This window comes from Dendrobates tinctorius, unplaced genomic scaffold, assembly GCF_039654945.1.
Source record: "Dendrobates tinctorius isolate UK_male_01 unplaced genomic scaffold, ASM3965494v1 ptg000006l, whole genome shotgun sequence".
In the NCBI taxonomy this organism is placed as follows: Eukaryota; Metazoa; Chordata; class Amphibia; order Anura; family Dendrobatidae; genus Dendrobates; species Dendrobates tinctorius.
In genome coordinates, this window is record NW_027361674.1 from 15,231,929 (window position 1) to 15,255,790 (window position 23,862).

General features: G+C 44.6%; 1 long non-coding RNA gene across 1 annotated transcript; it reads right to left on the bottom strand.

Moving 5' to 3' along the window:
- Window positions 1-1,717: 1,717 nt before the first annotated feature.
- On the bottom strand, window positions 1,718-23,557 carry LOC141085534 (uncharacterized). The gene is made up of 4 exons (XR_012231326.1): window positions 23,267-23,557; window positions 18,968-19,072; window positions 12,599-12,712; window positions 1,718-3,926 (listed from the first exon to the last, which is right to left on the bottom strand). It is a non-coding gene; the product is annotated as an uncharacterized lncRNA (long non-coding RNA).
- Between the last annotated feature and the right edge of the window lie 305 nt (window positions 23,558-23,862).

Sequence of the window (23,862 nt, forward strand, 5' to 3'; positions counted from 1 at the left end):
ATGGTCCCTCTCTAGGCTATTAATATCTGCCCTCACTGGCTTTCCCTTTCTGGCGTAGAAATTACCATGGGAGCCCACACAATTTTTTTCAACAAATTATCCCCTTAATTTAACACCTACATATCCCAAATTTTACACACATACCCTAATCTAATTATTAGTCAAAGACTTATAAAAAACTAAATGAAATTAAATGGTTTGCTGTATGTAAACCATGTGTCATTTCATGTCGGGTTTTGTAATGATTTTACAGAAGCCGACAATTGATTTAGTGGCTATTCTGCTATGTAGACCTCTATGAAATATATATATACTAGCTGAAGAGCCCGGCGCTGCCCGGGCATAGTAACTAACTGTGGTTAGTTACAACAAATTATAATTATCCTCCATCCCATCACACCCATCATACATATCCACAATCCCATAGGCCCGTGCCCATATACCCATCATACATATCCTCCATCCCATAGTCGAGTGCCCATATACCCATCACACATCCTCCAGCCCATAGTCCCATGCCCATATACCCATCATAAATATCCACCATCCCATAGGCCCGTGCCCATATACCCATCATACATATCCTCCATCCCATAGTCCCATGCCCATATACCCGTCATACATCCTCCATCCCATAGTCAACCATTATAACATCATAATGAGCGGCAGGGCTTGATGACATCAGCGTTGCCATGGCAACCATTGTGACATCATAATGAGGGGCGGGGCTTGATACGCACACAGTTTCCCCATTATGTAGATAGGGGCATTATGACATCATAATGAGGGGCGGGGCTTGACGCACACACACTTTTTCCCCAGTATGTAGATAGGGGCATTATGACATCATAATGAGAGGCGGGGCTTGACGCGCACACACTTTTTCCCCAGTATGTAGATAGGGGCAAAATTGTTTGGTGAATTGGAACGCGCGGGGTTAAAATTTCACCTCACAACATAGCCTAGGACTCTCTCGGGGTCCAGACGTGTGACTGCCAAATTTTGTGGCTGTAGCTGCGACGGTGCGGATGCCTATCCCGGACATACACACACACACACACACACACACACACATACATACATACACACTTTGAGCTTTATATATTAGATATATATATATATTTATATATGCTTCAATGACGTGTGTGTGTATATATATATATATATATATATATGTGTGTATTCTATGTGTCTATATATAATCTCTCGTTTGTGTCTTAGCCTGTCATTGGGGTCCATTATATGTCCATTTTGCAAGTCGGTGAGAAAATCTCATCATACGGATGTCACACGGATGCTTAGATGTGAGAAAATCGCATCCTCGCATTCCAATCGGATGATATACGGATCACTGGTCATGAAACATTTGTTAAAAACGGACCAATTTTTTTATAGGTTGTGTGTGACTCCGGCCTTAAGCAATGAACGTGACAAATTTTTGCAGACCACTGCCAATTAAATCTGCAGTGCCCTGTTGATCTAGCACAATTACACCAGTAAAAGCCGCCCGAGGAACAAATATAGAGAAGACAACTCAAGAAATCCTATATTCTTATAGTCGCTGAAAGCCTAAATATGTCTTTGGTATTAGAATATGTTGTTTTCTCTCCTTTGGCAATTACCGCTTCCATCATAGGCTCCTGTTCTATGCAATCGCCTTATTATGGGACAGTAAAAACATCATATGCATTTGTTATTTGAAATGAATACGATAATATCAAATTAGCACAGCAGCGCCAAGCTATATTAAAATCCATCACATGTACAACAAATCCATGGGGATCAACCCTCAAAACATAGTATTTCTTTAAATAAGTACTCTTTTTACAAAAATAACTGATTTTCTTTTGAAGAAAGGAAAATAGAGGCATATTATAATATACAGGATTGAGACGGACACGATTTATCTTCTAGTCGGGGCCAATCATACCTGTCATATCTTACAGGAAGGTCCGTGACCGCAAGTCATTGCCATAATTGGTGTACATTGAGCAGTATGCCCTCTACAGGAGGGAAGGGGTAAAATAAAGTAGCAGTCAATACTACCCTCTTACTTTATAGAGGAAGAATCCAGCTATATTAATTTTCTGGGTTATGCCTGGCACAAGGTACAATCTCCAGTTTCCCCTATTCCTGACGCCTCACATATGCCTATTAGGATGCTGATTTCAGGTCAGGAGACCAACGACCACTCTGTGCATCGCAGTCTACGTTCGGCGCGTGACACACAGATGTGTGAATCCATCCTTAAAGGAATTGTCCAGGATAAAAAAAACATGGTTGCTGTCTTCCAAAAAACAATGTCGGACCAGTTCACTGGTCATATGGTATTGCAGCTCAACTTAATTTAAGCTGCAAGACTAGACACAACTCATGGACAGGTCACCATCAGGAGGCCTCCACCAAAATTTACAGAACCAGTTAAAATCAAGAGGATCTGCCAGCATTAATCTAACGTGATTTGGTTAAGCACAACATATCAGTTTCGTCAAAGTTTTCCCTGAAGTGTCTCATTTAATAGGTCGGTCATGTTACAGTCATTGGTGATAAATCTGGGTTCAACCACAATAAAATCTGTTGGGCATTGAAACAGAATGGTAGCAGCACTAGGAGGTGTTGTTTAACTTTTTGTGCAACCACATGGTTGGCCATTGACTATGAATAAAAACAGCAAAGGCAAACTGGAGTTGAAAAGAAGCATGTTGCTTCATTTTCCTTGCAACCACATGGTCGGTCGTTGACTATAAATTAAGATTAAAAAAAAGCCAACTGGAGCTGAAAAGAAGCATGCCGCTAAAATCTCCACGCAAACACATGGTCGGTTATTGACCATAAATTAAGACAGAAAAGGCCAACTGGAGCTGCCAAGATGCATGTCGCTTCAATCTCCGTGCAACCACATGATCAGTCATTAACTATGAATGAAGTCAGAAAAGGCCAACTGGAACCAAGGAGAAGCAATGAGATGATGCACTTTCTTTATGCCACTTCCAGTGATTGGTGGGAGCCAGTTGGACATTTGATACCTTCCCAGTGTGATTTTCCACCAATGTTTCTGATAAGAGCTATAAACATTAAAGATGTCTCCATTTTCTTACTGTCTTAATTGAAGAGGCAGCTAGCATTTTACCCCTTCCAACCTATAGTGGGCGCTCTGCATGATACAGGCCAATTTGCATCAGTCATTCCAACCATATATAATAATAAACTATGAACCTGAAAAATATCTGACTCTCTGCCTTGAAAACACTGCCCGGTGACAAAACTCTATTCAGTAGGCTTGGAATAAAGCTGTGAGTGTTCAATGGAGTCTAAAAGGAAATATCTAAAAATGCACTGATCTCTCTCACAATATCTAGCATCAACAGCGATAGACATCATATGCATACAGGTCATGAAAAGCAACATACAATCACATAAGTAAAGTGTCGCTAACTTCGCCGGTCGCTTTTGATCTGCTTTAACGTCACTCGCAAGCTGTGCCGTACACTATCGCGTTTTCCTTTTCAGGATGCCATTGCCTCTGACGAGGCAATGTCCAGGTATGTTGGTGGTTATTCTGTCATCCTGTATATCACCAGTGGAGAGTTCTGTGTCAGGTGACTGTTAGAATAGCCCATCGGATACATAATATTTTCGGTAGCATAAGGCACAATATGATATGAGCACAACTCCTCGTAGTGTAGAGATTGGGAATAACAGCCCTTCACCATGAGCTTCACCCGTTTTCTAGCGTCTGTAGTCCTGCTGCCGGGGCTGCCCTTATAGCAATCATAGTTTTCTTTATCAGCTTCCAGGTGAATCTTCCTGAGCAAGTTATTGATCAACACTGATCTCCTTAAGTAGATTTCTGGGTCTTCAAGAAAGCGAAGCTTTTCTAGAGACAGTTTGAGGATACAGGATCGGTCTTCTGGTATTATCAGGTGCTGGAAAAATAAATAACAAATCAGCATAAATATTTTGTAACAAGTAATAACATTATCAATTATCAATAGCAGAAAATTGTCATTGACTTGCTCCAGTACCAGCACCGGACCCTGTTCCCTTTTCCTGTGGCTGCCTCCCTTTGCTGCAGTTCACACTAAATTTTTTTGCTATTCATCTGTCTTGGCTCCAGTGTCAGGCCCTGCTTCATTTTCCTATGATCGCCTCTTTTTGTTGTAGTTCTCATCAGGTTTTACTTTTGCTCACCTGTCCCCGCTCCAGAACCGGGCACTGTTCTCTTTTCCTATGACTGCCTCCTATTGTTGCAATTCTCACCAGGTTTTATTGTTGCTTACCTCAGTCCAGCGTCGGGCACTGCTCATTTTTCCTATGGCTATCTCCTTTTGTTGTAATTCTCATCAGGTTTTACTTTTGCTCACCTGTCCTGGCTCCAGTATCGGGCACTGCTCCCTTTTCCTATGGTCACCTCCTTTTGTTATTCTCACCAGGTTTTATTGTTGCTCACCTGTCCCGGCTTTAGCACCGGGCCTTGTTTTCTTTTCCTGCTTCCTTTTGTTGTAGTTCATGCCCGGTTTAACTTTTGCTCACCTGTCCCGGCTCCAGCACCGGGCCCTGCTCCCTTTTTGTTTGGCTGTCTCACTTTGCTGTAGTTTGCCGGGTTACTTTGAAAAACTGGCGTAGATTACGGCAAAAGAAGGCAGTAATTACGTCCATTGTAGAATGATTGATATAGGTGGATATCGGATAAGAACATCAAATTTCACGCATGCACAATTGAAGAGAAGTGTGCTTCCTTCATCTTCATACGTTCATGGCATATGTTCCGTAAGCCGGGTGACGTACCAGTGAGTTGACAGTTGCGGCAGAGCAGTCTACAGCACAGAAGAGCAAACCAATAGTCCTATATTAGAACTTCCACATTAAGCAGAAGTCACATGTCAGTGTTTCAGGTTCTGCATAATGACAGTGATCTAAAGGCCGGATCCAGGTCTCCTAACCGAACTCAACAGTCATCAAGTCTTATATGAATCTGTTGAGTTTGGGTCAGAGAACCCATGACGGGTCCGTGCATCCCAATCCGTACTCGGACCATGAAACACTGGTGTCTGAATTTCACCTTATTTTTCCCAGAACCAACTGTGCATATGTGGCGCCCCTGAGGGTTCAGTCGCCACAGAGGTACTGCACCTGCATCCCACTCAACATAGTAGTGTAGAAAAGCACCCTTTGGTGGCTCCCTGCTTGGAACACGAAGCGTGCTGGGAGGCGGGTGGAGTTTAGTCTGCACTAAAAAAGCGGGAAGAGTGTAGGATTTAGTCAGTTTGTCACAGGAGTCTGACGAGGTCGGTCTGTGAGAGAAGATCCCGAGTGGGATGCATGAAGGAAGTGCTGCAGGCGACCTCAGTGACCTGGGTCCGCTGGCACAGGAAAGGAACTTTGATAGAAAGCCTGACTCTCCATATGAAGGAAAGGATTAGTACGGAACGTGAGGAGAAGAAGAGAACTAAGGATTAGGGTTAGAGGAGAACCCTTCCCAAGTTCTGAGCGCAAGGCCGGGGTCCGGTCCCCGAGGTTGTATGGATACTAATGGTCCTGCAGCAGACACCGAAGGAATAGAAGTTGTCACCACTTTATTCCCACACAAGACTTGGGGGCACAACAGCAACGATAGTGATCCGGGACTTGGTAGCAAGGAGTCCCCGAAGCAGGCTACAGCTGTCTGCCGTACAAGTAGCGTTCATAGGAACATCTGACAGGAGGAACTCCAGTGTAACTCAGTACTGTGAGTACTTCACTAAATGCGCTAAGAAGGAGACGTTCAGAAAAGGCAAATATGTTGGCGGAGTGTTGGAAAGGAGTACTTCATCTCGTCTGGAAGTTGGCTGAGCTCCTGACCCGGAGGACACGGCACGGATGCGGGCTCTTGTGCCACAACAGACTGTGAGTAAAGCTTTGGAACTACATGCCCTGGTGTCCTCCACTCATTCCTGCGTCAACCTGCCCGGCACTGCTACCTCCCCTGCGCCCGACACTACACCATCTATGTGTCACTTCACCTACTCTGCCCTGGGACTACAGCCCTGCCTGTGGAGGGCTATAACATCATTGCTGCAACACACCATCTGTCCCAGAGGATCTCCCTGCAGCGTCGGCTTAACATCTTCATTGCCGAACACCACAGGTGGCGTCACGACTCATTCATTCTAATCATCATAAGCACACCGAACATTCCCCCCTTTTACAATGGGCGCCCAGGGCCACGGGCCGGGTCCCAGCTGCCGTGACATCTCCCATTGAAGCTCATCGGGCCCGGTACCGAGTACCCCACGGCCCTGAGAGGGCGACCCAACTTTGGCATCACGAACAGGATGACGAAGCCCGATGCCACCGGGTTCTGTGTGCCTAAGATTTATTGGACTTAAACATTGTTGAAAATGTGCAGAATAACGAAATTCATAGACTGTAAAATGGACTCTAAAAATGGCCACCGGCGCGGAGAAGAAAAGCGTGACAATATGGGTGGTCCTAAGAAAAGACCGAGAACTGTCCTAGGCCTCCCCTGCCTGAACTTCTATGCAACCGCAACATGGCCCACCCCCCGAGGGGTTCGTATACTGGCTTGGTATGGAGGAGTAGGAAGAAGACGCCGCCCTCAGAAGGAGGAGCGAGAGCCGGTGGCGGGAAAAGAGTCCAGACAGGAAGAAGAAGGAAGAGAGAACGCCATGATGGAAGAAGGAGGGAGGCCCGAAGAGCGCAAGAAGGTTGAGCTGAACCTCCCCGGCGCATTGGCTGAAGGCTCCAATCCAACTTCTACAATGGACCGCAAGCAGCTGGAGGCCGAGATAGTCCAGCTGACAAACTGTCTACGGCTGAGGCAGGAGGCGCTCTGGATACTGAACTGACAGCACACCCCGGTACCCTCACCATTGGTACCCGCCATCGCTGCTGTCACGCCGGTACCTTCACTTGCGGTACCTGCCGCCGCTACACAAGACTTCTTGCAGGCAGCACCTGTGAAGCCTGCTGCCGCTGCTGTGCCATTGGCAGCGCCTGTCTCCACCAGCGCGCTGCAATTACCGCTGGTCGCGGCCTGCCAGGAGAAGTTACCGGAGGGCTTGGGAGCTGAGGAGGAAGAAGCTGTGCTCCCGCCTGGACCTGACGCGGCTGCACAGGTCCCACCGGAGACCCCTGCGGACCCGGAGCCACCATCTGCTCCACTGCCGTCTCCGACAGCAAAATGGACTATTCCGGTGGATGTTCCTGCCATTGATTGCCGTTCTAACCCTGCACCGAAGCCGGAGCAACGCCAGAAGGCCCCAGGTACGTCCACAGTCTCTACACCTGGGAAGGCCTCGGGGTGTGTAGCTGCTGCAGCATCAGGACAGGTCGTGCTGGACCTTGTCTGGGACCGGGATTCTGAGCCCTGGGGGGAAACACCTGAACCCCTAGCGGTAGTGCCCTTGTCTACGGTGGGTAAAAGCAGATCCCGGGAGGAGGAAGAGGAGATGGAGTCCTTTTGTCAGCAGACCCGCTGGCAGCCGAGCAGAGAGAGCGGGAATAGCGGAGGCTGGCTGTGCAGGGCCCTGATCTGGACTGAAGGAAAAGGTCCGTGCCGATCACTACGGTCCCCGGGACTCAACCGGATGGGGACAGCTCCTCATTGTGAATCATGAGCGGGGGTTTGGTTTTATCGCGGACCCCAAGCGGATCAGTGACCTATTCTTTAGTAGGAGGGATGTGGAGTCACACCTCTGGAAGGGACATCCTGCAAGAGACTTGCAACCGGGGGAATACGTTACTTTTACCCGGCATGAGGGGTTGCGTGGCTGGTACGCCATGAACATACGCCGAAGACTTCATTGCGGCCTATAAGAAAGAGAAGGCCTATGTCCCACCGGCAGAAATACCTCCCACTGTAGTGATCACACCTGCCAAGGTCAGACAGGCTATATCCACCCCTGTCAGCCACCCTATGGTACAGATAGTTGCACCCGCTGTACCTCAGGCAGCAATCCACCCAGCTGCCCACACCTCGTCCTATGTGAACCCACGAGCAGGAAGAGGATGCTCACAAGTTCTTCCCTGGAAGCAGCCCAAGTCCTCAGCTTCCAGTACCCCAGGAGGGGACCACTAACACTAAAGATAACTAACTAACTTTGTTACCCAGGAGGGTATTTGCACCGTTGTCCCTTAAAGTTATTTTTGTTTTTTTGTTTATTCATCATGTTTTTCCAGTTTTGTTGGCAGCGTTTTTCTTACTGAACTGTGGAGATCATGGACACTGAATGATCCAGAACTTTAATGTACAGTATATAGTTGTGGGTCGCCCTCCCAGGGCTGTGGGGTACTCGGTACCGGGCCGGTGTCGTGTCGGCGAGATGTGTCACAGCAGCGAGAACCCGGTCCGTGGCCCTGGGCACCCAATTAATAGGGGGAGTTTGAATGGTGGATTATAGTTAATGGAATAGTTTGTGATGCCACTTGTGGTGTTCGGCAAGTGAGATGTTAAGCCGACGCTGCTTGCAGATCCTCTGGGGCTGGTGGTGTGTTGCAGCCAAGATGGTGAAGCTCCCCACAGGTGAAGCTGTAGCCCCAGGGCAGTGTAGATGTGGAGTTAGAGGAGAGGCACAAGCAGTGTTGAAGCTGGTACCCAGATGTAGCAGTGCTGGGTGTGTTGACGCAAGAATCAATGGAGGACACCAGGGCTTGTAGTTCCAAAGCTTTACTCACAGTCTGTAGTACACACAGGTGCCTGCCTCCGTACTGTGTCCTCCGGGTCAGAGGCTCAATCAACCTCCAGGTCAGATGGAATGCTCCCTTCCAACGCTCCGCCAACATGTACCTTTCTGAACGTCTCCTCTTATAGCGCCTTTAAGTGTGAAGATCTCCTAGTACTGAGTTACACTGGAGTTCCTCTTGACAGATGTTCCCAAGAACTCTACTTGTACGGCAGACAGCTGTAGCCTGCTTCGGGGACTCCTCACTCCTGAGTCCCGGCTCACTATCCAAGTTGCTGTTGTGCCCCCAAGTCTTAGATGGGAGTAGTGCATTTACAGCCCACTACTCCACCGGTGTCTGCTGCAGGACCATTAGCATCCATACAACCTCGGGCACCGGGCTTCGGCCTTGCGCTTAGAACTTCTAGGCAGGGTTCTCTCCTAACCTACGTCCTCTGTTCCCTTTTACTCCTTCGTTCCGTACTAATCTCTCTCTCTTATGAAAGATCAGGTTTCAGTTCAATGTCTTTCTCCTTTTTTCCTTTCCCGTGCCAGCAGACCCAGGTCACTGAGGTCTGCTGCAGCACCTCCTTCCTCCATCCCTCTCTCAGGGATTTTCTTTCCTCACTCCTCTCTGAGTGGCTTCCTCTCCCAGACTAACCTGTCATCCTAAACATTCCCGCTCTTTTATGTATTCTCAACTCCACCCGCCTCCCAGCACGTTTCGTGTTCCAAGCAGGGAGCCACCAAAGGTGCTCTGCTACACTCCAAGCAGGGAGCCGCAATGTGGCTTTGCTGAACTACTGTGTTGTGTGGGGTGCGAGTGTTGGAGCATGGTCAGGAGCCTCCAACTTACCTGGATGGTGGGGCACCACACCTCAGGAGGAGGTGCAGTACCTCTGTGGCGACTGAGTCTCAGGGGCGCCACATACCTCCCCTGTTAAACACAGCACGTCTGCGGGCTGCAAGGCAAAGTTGACAGCACAGGAACATACAAAATTTTTTTGTAATGCTAAACAAACATTTCTTATACTAAACTTCCCAATGTGGGAGGCACTCATTCTTGAACATTGCAAACAATTCTTAATTAACTATCTAAAATCTTAAGTCAAAAGTGCAAAATTTTTTTAATACAAAACGTAATTCAAAGTGCTATTGTCTGTTACTCACTATCACTTCAGTATTCTTCATCAACACATTTCTTTCCATCTTTAGTGCACATTTTCTACTTTCTTTTAACTCTGAGTGACAACCGTGGTGCCTGGTTCATCACCTACATTTCCAATTCTTTATTCAAATCTCTCATCTCTCTGTCAAAACATTCCTAATTCTATATAAAAGCCATTTCCTAGTTACCAATACTCTCATAAGACACATCAGTATCAAGTACTTCACATTAAAACTTTCAACAATTCTTGTAAACGCTGGACACCGCTCCCAGCCGGGATCTCATGCAGTGTACTTTGATTGGAGTCATACTCCAGATTAGGTAGACCTTATCTTCGAAAAGTGTCTATGTAAAACAAAGAGAGGGCACCTAAAGAGGAGGTGCAACTATTTACAATGGCAGTTCTGGACCATTCAGCGTTCATGATCTCTATAGTTCAAGTGTAAAGGCTGACAACAAAACTGGGCAACACTGGGAAAATAAACTAGGACATGATAACCAAAAATAGAAAAACTGGTGCAAAAAAAAAATGGAAAACAATGGCACAACTGTCCAAATACCCTTCTGGGTAATGAGATTTACTAATGGTTGTTGTTTCCTCCTGGGGTTTCTGAACTGGAACCGCTACCAGATGTGATGCTTTGGGTATCTTCATCTTGTTGTTGGTTGCTGGCCAAAGGGCAGGGTTGTGGCAGCTGAGGTGATTGCTGCCTAGGGTCTTGTAGCTGTGGTAAAGGGAACCCATGATGCATATCGATACCCATCAACGGTTCCTCATGGGTGGGTGGCTCTGTTGCTCTGGTGCGTGGCCTAGCACCGGGGGATGCCGCAGCTTGTTGGCGCTGATAGGCAACTACATGGGGACTTGGCAGCCAAGGGATCCCGAGGTCACTATCCCAAAGCGGCCTAGACTCCTCCAATCCCCGAAGATGCCGGATCGTGCGCGCCTGTTCCAGTCGTACCCTTCTCAGTAGGGATCTCCACCTCCCCATCTCCGACAACCCAGTGCCCCCAGCTGATTCTTCCAACTGCCCCATTTCGAGTTCCCGCAAGCCAGCCTCCGACAACGTGAAGTCGGAGGGCAACCCATTAGGAGGGCCGAGGTATATACCTGGTGCCTCCCGGCGGCGCGGTCTCTGCTCCGGTGCAGACGTAGTGACGGTGGGCGCTGCCCGGTGGGTCACCGGGGACGACGGTGGAACTAACGGCTGCTCCGAGTCCACAGGGGTCTCTGGCGGGACCTGCGCAGCCGCGTCAGGTCCGGGCGGGAGCTCCTCTTCCTCCGCTTCAGCTCCCGGGGCCTCATACAATTCCACCTGTGGCAGCAGCAAAGGGGCTCCAGATGCTGCCGGTGGTGTAATGGCAGCGGCATGCTCCACGGAATCTGCCTGGGGCAGCTCCAGTGCAGCAGCGGCGGTTACCGCAGGTGTAGGCCCATCCTAGGCGCGCTGCCAGTTCAGTCTCCACAAGGCCTCCTGCCTCAGTCGCAAACATTGGGTCAGCTGGGCAATCTCCGCCTCCAGCTGCCGCCGATTCAGCCTAGAAGCAGGCTCCGAGCCTTCAGCCATGGCGCCGGGGAGATCCACCTCCCCGCGCTCCGCAGGCCTCCTTCCCTCTTTTTCCATCATAGCGTTCTGGCGTTCTTCCTGTCTTGGCTCTTTTCCCGCCACTGGCTTCTGCCCCTCCTTCTTGGGGCGGCATCTTCTTCCAGCGCTTCCATACCAAGCCAGTACCAAACTCCTCGGGGGGTGGGCCATGTTGCTGTCACAAAGTAATTCAGGCAGGGGAGACCCAAGACTGTTCGCGGTCTTTTCCTAGGACCTCCCATATCGTCATGCCCTTCTTCACCATGCACACAGGCACACAGAAGCCGATGGCATCGGGTCTCGTCATCCTGTTCGTGATGCCTCACTGGCCTTCATCAGTAACAGACTGCAGTATAGTAGCACACAGGAGCCACAGCTGACCAACAGTGGATTCTGGGTCGCTGATGTCTGCATGGCACCCCCACCCACCCAGGTACTATTTGATTCAGGCTCCATGCCCAGCGACTAGTGCATGACCAGGCACATTTAAAGTGACTATGGTGTCACTTCTATTATCGCACTGAATGCGATTAATTACTATACTGCAGTCTGTTACTGATGAAGGCCAGTGAGGCCGAAACGTCTATTACTTTCTGGCTGCATTAAAAAATCCAAAAAAATATTCTAGAAGTTGAGTGCCAAGTTTTCTTTATTATTCATGTATGGTGTGGGGCCCTACTTGAGCACCTTCTGAAGTTGTGCATACGCTGTTTTTCCTCAACTCTTAAACAGACCTTCCATTCCAGAAAAATGATCACCTATCCACTGGATAGATAGTAATTATTACATCGGTGTAGGTTCCTCCACTTGGTTTCCCACTGCCCACTAAAACATTGTCTCCCCTTGTCATAAGACCACAGCCCAGAGAAGATTAAATGAGTGGTCAATTAAAAGCACACAAATGATGCACCTGACAATCATTCATTGAGGTTCTCATAGACAATGCAAAAAGTGACAGAGCGAATGTGCCACTGAATTCTTAAACAAATTCCTCCTGGCCTCATTTCTGGGACCAGGTTAGAGCTAGGAATGTTGGTCACCTACTTTGGAGATCAGTTGGGATCCCTGTGGCCACCCATGTGAATAGCTGAGAATTATTTTAGACTAGGATTCCCATTTATCGCTTATGATTAATTGATAGCTGTTCCATTAAAATACGTTTTCCACCCTAATGAACTTACTTTTGAAAAATACTCCTGGTAATCCTCATGTAAATTTTCTTCTTCTGCATATTTCCTCTTAAAGTAGGCTATTTTCGACGTTGTTGAAATGGATTTGTCTTTCTGGAGATGTGCCTGTCATGGAAATAAAAATATTGTCAACGTAGTAAGGGTATTCTTGGATAAAGATCAAAATGTACATTCAACTCAACAATAATCTTTTGGATTTGCCAGTGGAGTACAATGAGGAAATATAGATTGGACCCATAGTAAAGATTAAATGTAGGCCATCTTATTATCATCCAAGCATTGTCTGGAAAAAAATGCATAGTTAAGATTGAAGGGTATCCAAGCAATCAGACCCGTCACTAAACATTAATAGTTAATGTTAAAGCTAGCATGCTGACAGGTTCCCTTTATCCAACTAAGAAAATTCTCCAAAGAAACTCACTGCGGACCTCAAATGAAGCCACTAGAGGTCCTCAAAAGCCAACAAAAGGGAAAAATGGTCAAAAAGACAAATAAGAATTGGTGTTTGGAGAGGGAGATAAAGATCTTTTAGTGGCTCTATGGACTTGAAACACCACCACATGTCTCCATGGGCATTGCCCAACTGGGATAACCCTTTATAACTGTGTTTTATATATGAAACCCTCCTGAGCTGAGATTTTAAAGATCTTGGCTGCACTATCACCAAGTATTTGTTTCCCTCTTTCTGATGAGTGGTGTCCCAAGAGTCATGCAGTCATGAAGCTAAAGTTCTCAGGAGTGATCTCGGGTAAGTAAGTGGTGGGATGTGATGGCATATTCCAATACTTGGAACATGGAAGTGCTTTATTGCATTGAGGATTCCTCCATGTATATCCATGCTGTTGCTCATTTATCAGGCATCCTTATCTTGTCTACTTTTCTGCATTTTTTTTCTTCCATAAAGAGATTTTAACGTATTCTTTTTTTAGACTTGCATACAAGCACTTGCTAGAAAATACTACAGGCTTTTACAAGACGCAGACATCTTATCTTGTCCTAGGATGTCTAAATGGTGACACCAAATCAGGTGATCATAACATCGGGGCTGGCGGTCATAGCTACAAATATGTCTTTCCCAGACATATTCACAGCACCAACAGAGTTAGGCTATGTGCAGAGTTTTTTTGAGGCGTTCAAAAACTGAGTTTTTCAAGTGGAAGAGGACAAACTCTAAAAAACAAGTCTACAGATGAAAAGCAGAGTATTAACATTGAAACAAACAGGAAGAGTCTTTTCAAGAATTTTTAGGCAGTCATTAGTCAGTGTATCCTCTCAAAAAATAAAACTTTGTTTCAACATAGTCTCCCCAAAATCGCAAGTTAGTCATTATTCATTGGAGATAACTTGCTGACCGATGGATGTCCAAAAGCTGGAGAACCAGTGATCCTGAGGTTGTGACTCTCCAGAGCCCCATCTTGAATGGAGCAGAGATATTCATGGCCAGAATCCAACTCTACTCCATTCACTCTCTATAGGAATGCCAGAGAAAGCAGAGTACAGAGCTCTATATTTCTGGAAGTCCTATAGACCATGAATAGTGCGGAGGTTGAACTTGGGCTTCTCTCGTTCCTTCAAGATGGAACTCTGCAGAGCCTGATTCTCCAAGATCCCGATCCCTGTTCTCAGTATCCCTGGGTGTCTCAACAATCTGCCCCCACAGCGCTCAACAATTTATTCCCTTGCCCTATTTATGGGTTTTTCTCACATTCTGGTAGTAGTGGTGTATGTGCAGTACAGCTGTCTTTCTGCCATGGATCGTGTGGGTACAGAGGCAGTTCCTGTGGAATCACCGTGACTTCACCAAACCTTTTAGTGCCTAATGCCACTTGTATTTTGTTTCATGGCACAAGAAAAACTTACGCAATAATAAGCAGGAGGCTAATTGGTGTATTATATATTACATTAAATACAAGGAATACTGTATATGCGGATGACTTTATACACGGGTGGTTTCGGGCTGGCAGTAAAAGAGATCCTGCAAAAAAAAATTATTTGCCAGAAGAAAAAAATCCAATCTGTTGATTTTGGCTCTGGAATGGGACTTGGTTGAGAACCCACAGTTCAAGATGAAAATCATGGCACTGCAAACAGTGTAAAGAGCGCACAGGACCATCTGGTTTATGGCACTCTCGGTTGTGTTACTATTAATATTACTATTGGTTGGGGGGTTTATGTGAGCTTTTCTTGTATACTTATCAAATTATTAACGCTCATGTTACACTGTAAGGTTATAAGAAAATTGCAGCTCTGAAGATAACTGGGAATTCCTGGAAACCTCCATTCTCTGGATAGACGGGGATTCCAGCAGAAAATCCCGGAATCGGTGACATACTGCCAATGGCTGTAGGCCACACAGTTGCTATAAGACACGTGAGGGGGTCCATTTCTCATCATCGCACGTTCCACAGTATCGGCATCCTGGATGCCGATACAATTGAAAGCAATGATGGAGGAGGGAGTGTCAGCTGACACTCCCGCCTCCATCATTTTTAATCAGCGCCTGACGTCTCAACGCATTGGGCTTGATGATATCACTACATGGCGCCTGCTGCACTGAAATGGGCGGCGCTTCAGAAGGTTCGCTGTAGAGACTAGAGCAGCGGGGGAAGGAGGAGGAGAAGTGAGTTTTTTGTTTGTTTTTTTAATTGCGGTGGCCATAATACTGTATGGAGGACTATGCGTAGTGCATTATACTATATGGAGGACTATGGGGAGTAGATTATGCTGTATGGAGGAGTATAAGGAGTGCATTTTACTATATGGAGGACTATGGGGAGTGCATTATATTGTATAGAGGACTATGTGGAGAGTATTATACTGTATGGAGGTCTATGAGAGTGCATTATACTATATGGAGGATTATTGTGGTGTATTATACTATGCAGACTATAGGGAGCGCATTATACCCAATGGAGGACTATGGCGAGTGCATTAAACTGTATAGATGACTATGGGGAGTGCATTATACTATACGGAGGACTATGGTGGTGTATTATACTATACGAAGAACTATGGGGAGTGCAATATCCCCAATGGAGGACTATGGGGAGTGCATTATACTTAATGGAGGCCTATGGGGCCCGTTATACTATATGCAGATCTATGAGGGGGCCATTACAATATTTGGAGGGCTATGTGGGAGCCTTTATACTTTATGGAGAGCTATGTGGGGGTCATTATACTGTATGCAAGCAATTATACAGTGTGAAGGTTTGTGTGGGGTCTATCATACTGTGTGGAGATCTGTTTGGTAGTCATTATACAGTGTGGTGAGATACGGTGCCATTATACTGCATGTAGGTCCATTATAGTACATTATAGTACATTGTACAGGGTATACTAGGGTCCTCATACTGTGCATGTGGAAGAATTCACTGTGGGAGCATTTTATAGTGTCTGTGGAGCACTTTTGTTGACATCATACTTTATGGGTGCAATGAAAAGGGGATCAAGTGCTCCTGTAAGAAGAAAATTACTTTGTAAAGGCTCTAAAATTGTGAGATATGCTCTTCTGTGACACCACCGAATATTCATAATTATTTTATGATGGTGGGGGGAATAGAACTTTTGCCCATGATTTCTATGTTCGTCCCTGTCCGGAACTTATCTATGCAGAGCCAATATCGTCCATGGTATTTATTTATTTACTTTACTCCTTTATATAGCGCCACTAATTCCACAGCGCTTTACATACATTATCATCACTGTCCCCGATGAGGCTCACAATCTAAATTCTCTATCAGTATGCCTTTGGAGTGTGGGAGGAAACTGTAGAACCCGGAGGAAACCCACGCAAACCCAGGGAGAACATACAAACTCCTTGCAAATGTCGTCATTAGGATTTGAACCAAGGGCCCCAGCGCTGCAAGTATTGTACAATTTGGCATAGAAGGAAGGCAATTTCTGAATTTCATACAAAGAGAAGGAATAGGCAGTGTTCCTACATGAACGTATAAAGATAGGCCAGTATAGTTAGGGACTATCTCTCCTGGGGGATACATTTTTACAGAGACCTTGAAATACAGGAGATTCTCATTGGGAAAGACTATGTATCCAGGGTACAGGTGCAGCACTAGAGAAGTCTTCGGCAGAATTAAAACCAGGCTAATTTGTAGATATTTGCTATTACACAATGTAAATGGATACATATTCTGATTCAAGAGATGAGCAAAACAATTGGACAAAACCTGTCTCCAGTATATACTCCCTTAAAGGGAACCTGTCATGTTGAAAATAGTATCGGTACTGCAGGCCGGATGTAATAGGGATGGTAGAGCTGATATATATATTTGTAGGTAAAGATTCAGTATAACTTGTATTTTATTCACTCAAATCCCTGGTGTATGCAGCACATGAGTCCAGTGGGTGGTTCTGCTGAGTGATTGACAGAGATAGTAGGACCGACCACTGGACTCGTATCCAAAATACAGGGAAATTATTGAGTAAAATGCAAGTTATACTAAATCCTTTCCCACAAACGCATATATCATTCTGCTCAGCTCCTCCTGCTCTATAACATGCTCTCCACAGATCAGACTGCATATACATTTGGACAGGCTCACCTTAATCTATGGTCCTACCAACGTCATGCTGAAGGAGAGCCATTGTGCCAACTTATGGGCCCCTTTGAGGCTTTACCACTTCCTGACCTCGTCAGAATCTGACCTCTCATCCCATTTCATGTTATATAAATAAATGTTAAATGATTACTATAACAAAAAGATGGTAGAATCATAGAATGGTAGAGTTGGAAGGGACCTCCTGGGTCATGTGGTCCAACCCCTGCTCAGAGCAGGATTCATGATCATAGAACAGATGATCATCATAGGATAATCATGATCATAGGATAGATCAAAGGTTTTCATAAATTTAATAAATCAATGCAAAATATTACTGCCCTAAAGATGGCTGATTTCAAATGTTAACGTTGAAATTTTAAATGTAGCTTAGTGTTGTGCATTTTTTTACTCACTTGTTTAGCACTATCATATTCCACAGCGCTTTACTTATATTATCATCACTGTCCCCATTGGGGCTCACAATCTACATTCCCTATCAGTATGTCTTTGGAGTACTCGGAGGAAACCCACGCAAACATGGGGAGAACATACAAACACCTTGCGGATGTTGTACTTGGTGGGGATAGAAAGCAGGTCCCCAGCGCTGCAAGACTGCAGTGCTAATCACTGAGCCACCGTACAGTGCTACCCACTGAGCCACTGTGCTGTTATATAAAAACAAAATATCAATCTTGGAACCCTTCAACAAGTAATGTTAAAGATACGACCAATAAAATTCTAGCACTAAAACAAATCAATGAAACCTAAAAAAAAAAAAAAAAAACACACCAAAAAATAAACTATGGAAAAATGAAAGGAAAAAAAAATACACGTAAAAACGCCAGCTGTGGACAAGAAATCAATGGTGGGCCAATAAATGGGAAGGCTGTTTTTGTTGATATGGCATACATAAATATATATATATATATATATATATATATAAATATATATATATATATATATATATACATATATATATATATATATATATATATACTTGTCCTGTGAATCAAAGGGGTTCCAGGTGCCTCACAAGGAACACAACAAAACAAGTGCTGCAGCGTGAATTTTTGAGCAATTTGTGGTGTAAAGTGTTGAGATCTGGACCCTCACTGATCTACAGTACAAGTTAGCATGGGTGAAGATGTTAAAATATAAAGAGGGATTCCCTTTAGCAGCCATTGATCTGTACATTTTATTGTAATCTAAGGCAATGATCTGATCTGAGTTGTGCCTTTTTGCAGTTGAAAATTTCACCATGCAGTACACTGCAAAATATAGACTTTTGCCATGCATCATATTAGTGCTTGGCTGTATATGAAGTATATTACAGACTGACATTTTCCTTTTGTAGCTCTGAAATCATGGGAAAACTGTGATATATACAACCTCAGCAAATATGTCACCATAATTTAATACAAGGATCTACATTGAATTGTAGTCACTTATAGTTTGGAAGAAATAAGGCATCTTCCGATGAGCCTACAATGGACTTCTATGGTTATATGAAGTTTGTGTCAACCTCGGAAATTATTGGATCTTTCTATTAACGATATATTAAAATGATATATATTTTTTCCTGGACCCCAATGAAAAATCTACAGCAGTTCTCCACCTACCAGAAGGTGGGTGCGGCTGCTACCTCTGCACCCAATACACCTACACCTCTAGTAATATTTGTTAAAAATTGCCATTAATGGCAGTCCATAAATGTGACTCCAAAAATGCAGATGGATTCAGAATCTGGGAAACATTTCGCTGATCATTCCACATGCAGACGAGTAATGAACAAACGACCCACCTGAAAGTTACAGTTCACTCTGCAGCACGACAGGCGCAGAAATCCTCAATGGTCCCTCTTAGCCATTTGCATCGACAGGTAAACATTTCTTTAAAAGCTCGCCTGCTGAGAATAAAAAATGAGGTAACTGCAGATACTATATTAAACCAGCTAGGAAAATGGTGATGCAACCATCCCCATGTGACAGCAGAATAACAGCAATAAGCTGTGAAGCCGCTCTCTACTTGTGAACTAGCGTAGGTAGTGACTGCTCAGTCACATGTGTGAATTATCACTGAAAACAACACTTACATTGGAATTATTACTTCAGTAGATCATCAGCTCAAAATATCTCTAAATGCCCATAAATGTGTATATGAAGAAGATCGGACAGCAAAAATAATCAACCTCTGCTCAACTAACAACCACCTATAATCTAATGCCCATTCTCACACCCCTTCTCTTGAAGGGAAAAAGGAGGAACCTGAAACCTTTGAATTTTGCACCCCTCCTGATCATGATTAGTGGTACCGTGAGATTTTTCATTATGAGGCCAGATAGGAACTTGTTTATTCTTTGTATCTTCTTTTTCACTATTGAAACAACAATGGAACATTTTGATTGGTTTCTAACAGAAGGAACCACCCATGAGGAACAGGGAAAAGTCAACAAGCCATCTTTTGTCTGTGAATTTTGCTGTTGAGCTTCCTTCTGATTAATTTTACCACCATACACCCTCATGAGATGGGAGGAAAAGGCTCTAGGGGTGTACTTAGTATAGACAGAGTACTTGTGGCTGCTACAAGGCCCCAAGAATGTAGGAGCCCATGCAAATGGATGCCATTTTTAGGGTACTTTAAAAACCCAATCAAATAAATGATTCCCGTAAATTGAAAATTTTATTCCCATTTCCATGCTCCCTAAACTGATCAAATAAATGGGAAACAAAAATGGACATGTGAACATGGCCTAACGATTTGGATACCAAAGAAGGCTATGTTAACGTATGTAATAGGGCGATTTTTCATATTGACCTCCAGTCAGTGTGGGGGAAAAATCACAGCTTGTGAACTGACACTTAGAATTGCAAACAAAGTCAGTCATGACTCTACCACTATGAGCCCAATTCCTTACCATTTAGGCTTATGTTCAGATGTCATCCATTTCTTACACATCAAGCATAAAAAAAACAAAACCATGCAGACTACTTTTTTTAACCGAATCAGCTGGAATGGAGGTAAGTAGAAGACATTTTATAGCAATTCCATTCCTAATCAAAGGAAAGGATCCTTTACTGGAACATTTTAGTTCCATTCTTATGATCCCAGAAAAAAATATATAAAGTGCTCTCAGTGAGAGAAACAAAATAGGAATCTTGTGGGTGTAATACCTTTGATCCCAGAAGTGATCCAAAAACCGGTAATCACTTGGGACACGTGATCAGGTCCTTACTGGTCTCAGATTGCAGATTACATACACAGAGTTGTATAATAAGTGCGCTGCGTGTATTTATAGAGAAGTTTTATTACAAAGCCGGGTTTGCTTAGGTTCTATCCATCCATTAACTTAGCAACCCTGGTGTGAACTGAATCTACCAGCAGCTGTGCAAATGACTGTATCTTGATAAAGCTCCATAGTCCAAGTGATAAAGTCCCAATGAATGGAATGAAGGCCCTGGTACAAATTTAACCCCTTAGTTCAGATAGTTCTAGCACCTATAGTTTGTGTGTATGTACAATATATATGTGCGTGTGTAATATAATATATATGTGCGTGTGTAATATAAATAAAAATATACAAAATGTGTGTGTAATATATATATATATATACAAATTGTCTCTTCAGAGAGGAAGAGGACTATAACTCTAGTGCCACCTATAGGAAATAGGAATCCTAAAGGTCAATATCAAACCTTTACCGAGCCTTATTACATGACTGGGGATAAAAGCCAGAACCAAAATCCAAATTTGCAAAATGTGTGTTTCGGGGTACTGCCCCTCATCAGTGCAAAGTGCGAGTTCTGGGTTGGCTAGCGGTTTGAGAGACATCTGACTGGGATCCAAGGGGTAACATTTCTCTGTGCGGAAAGTGACATGCCAAGCCTGAGGAGACTTTAAAGCCTCGCAACGCTCCTCTGGAAATATTTCCCAAAGGAGCATTGCAACGCTTAAAAGTCTGCTCACCTTGGCATGTCAGGCTTGACATGTCACTCTCCGCAAGGAGAAACGTTACCCCTTGGATCCTGATATATATGTGTGTGTGTATATATACTGTATATAATTAGAATTCCTACATAAGAGTAATAATAATATTTTGGATTTTCTGTAATTTACCTTGTGTATCAAATCATTATAGTAATTTTTAAAGATCTGTGCCTTCTGTCATTGAGTGGTGAACCTAATTGTGTACTGACAGAGGATAATGGTCTATCCCGATCATGTAATGGAAGCACAGGTGCAGCACTTGTAAAAAGATCTATAAGGGTGTCCGTGATCATCATTACGATTTTGCGCGGACTGGCTGCTGTCACGCTCATGTCGGGAGACGCACGGCCACTCCGTGCATTGCGATCTGGGATTGAACCGATGATCACGGACATCTGAAGGAGCCCTAAAGCTACGTTCCCACAATGAGTTTTTGGTGACTTTTTTACGCTGCTTATTTGTAAAAAAAAAATCTAAGGAACCAATTTTACTTAATGAGCGCAGAAAATCTGCTACATCGAAAGCTCCTTGTGGAAGCTTTACTTTACACTTTACTGAAAGGAGCCATGTGTATATGTGATCACCACACGACCACGACAGATTTTTCAGCTCCTTAAGGGCTGCAAGCAGAGCTCTTGAAGGCTGAGGAAACTTAGCCTATGTTCCTACAAGTGAAAATGCTGCTTTTCTGCAGGTGTCTGCACCAAAATACACAATAGCAATATGCTCTGATCATTTTGTTTTTGCTTTTTTTAAGCATTTTTTCCCTTTCTTCCTTGACACAGATTTGACGCAGTGGTTTTAAATGCAGAAAAACAGGACTATCCCATGAAAAATACAATTATATTTTTTTTCAGGCTCCTCATAGAAGCTTATAAGGAAAAATGCACCCAAAAAATTCACAGGTCAACAGCATCAGTGCACAGTGGCCATGAGTTTTCATGAAATCACATTTTTTGCTTGAACTGTTAAATGCAGCAGATCTTCTGAACACAAACAAATGATCAAAAAATGCAGTTTTTATGCCATTTGGGAACATGTTAGTTCATTGAAAAATTTATCGACAACCATCGCGGCCAACTATGGATGAAGAAGTGGTAAAGGGGCTGCCACACACCCCCAGTTCTGCTTACACTGGCATGAAAAATCCGACTTGGTAAAACTCCCAATGATAACCCACTCTCATTTTATAAGAGGTAATTTTAGAGGATCAGCTGTAACAGTACTAAACGAAGGACTAAACTAAAGGTACTAAAAAGACAGAATTTTAGCAGGGGCAGCTATACTCCCACTGGGCATGGTATATACAACATATATCATTAGAGGGTACATCAACCACCTGCTGTCCATTCCGTGAAAATATGCCTGATTACATAATGACAATACAGAAGTTCTGCAGCAGGTGCACCAATTCTAACAGTGGAGAAAAAAGATTTATTAGCAAGGACATTGGTTCTTCTTCCAAAGCGGATTCTATAGAAGTGACATCTAAGTCAAACATCTGCTGTCTATCTTCTGAAAATAAGTGCTAAAGAAGTTCTGCAGCAGCGGAAACAGTACTAACGGAAGGGCAAAAGACAGATTAGCAGGGGCAACTATTTTCCCACTGGGCATTAAAGATAAGTGACATTTGCATCAACCACCTGCTGTCCATCTTTGGAAAATAAGAAAATGCTTTTAAAGAAGTTCTGCAGCATCTGCACCAATGGTAGAGATGGGGAAATAGATTTATTAGCAAGGGCACATACATAATCTTCCAAAGGACATTAATTATATGTGACATAAGAACACATCAACAACCTGCTGTCCGTCTTCTGAACATTGAATGGAGGCATTAAAGAAGTTCTGCAGCAGCTGAAACAGTACTAACGGAAGGGCAAAAGACAGATTAGCAGGGGCAACTATTTTCCCACTGGGCATTAAAGATAAGTGACATTTGCATCAACCACCTGCTGTCCATCTTCTGAAAATTACTATAGTTATAATATAGATGGGCATCAATCAAACTGGGCATTTGCTATGGCCACATAAGTTAGGGGTCAGCAAGGCACCAGGTTTAGAGGGTAGAGCGAGTATGAGTAACAGTGCCCATGGGGGCAGAGGCCAGGCTGATTACCTGGTACTGTGGGCTCCTCTGCCAGCTCCTAGGAGACACGTCCTCTCATCGCTTCTCCCCAGCACTCACACGTGTCTCCCGGCTGCGATGCCTCCAGCTTCAGCTGCCGCTCCCCGACCTGACTGCCGCTGCACGCTGCCTGCTGCCGGCAGCTGATTGGTCCAGGAGGAGGAGCTGCTGCTGCAATGTTGCTAAGCTGCGTTCGATTCGAAGCGTTGCTAAGTAACGGTGACGCTCAGCGCATCCCAAGAGCATCTTCAGCTGCGAGGACCTGAGCGGTGGAGCAGGAGACATCAGGCACATTGCTGTCAGATGCTGGGCGGCAGAAGAAACACAGCCAGGCACGAAAATAAGAGCGTAGGAGGTGTTTTCCCCAAAGGCTTAGAGGATTTGTCTTCTCTCACAAGATATTCCCAGGTTTTGCCAAGTTTAACTTGTGTGCAGCTTTCACAGCTGCTCATTAATGGCTTCCAGAACGTCTCAATGAGTCACAGCCCTGGTGTCAGGAGTCTTATCATTTATTTATACACATTGTTAGCGGCTGGGGACAATGGAAGACATGTCATTCCGAGGCGAAATGGGAGAAAAAGAGCAAA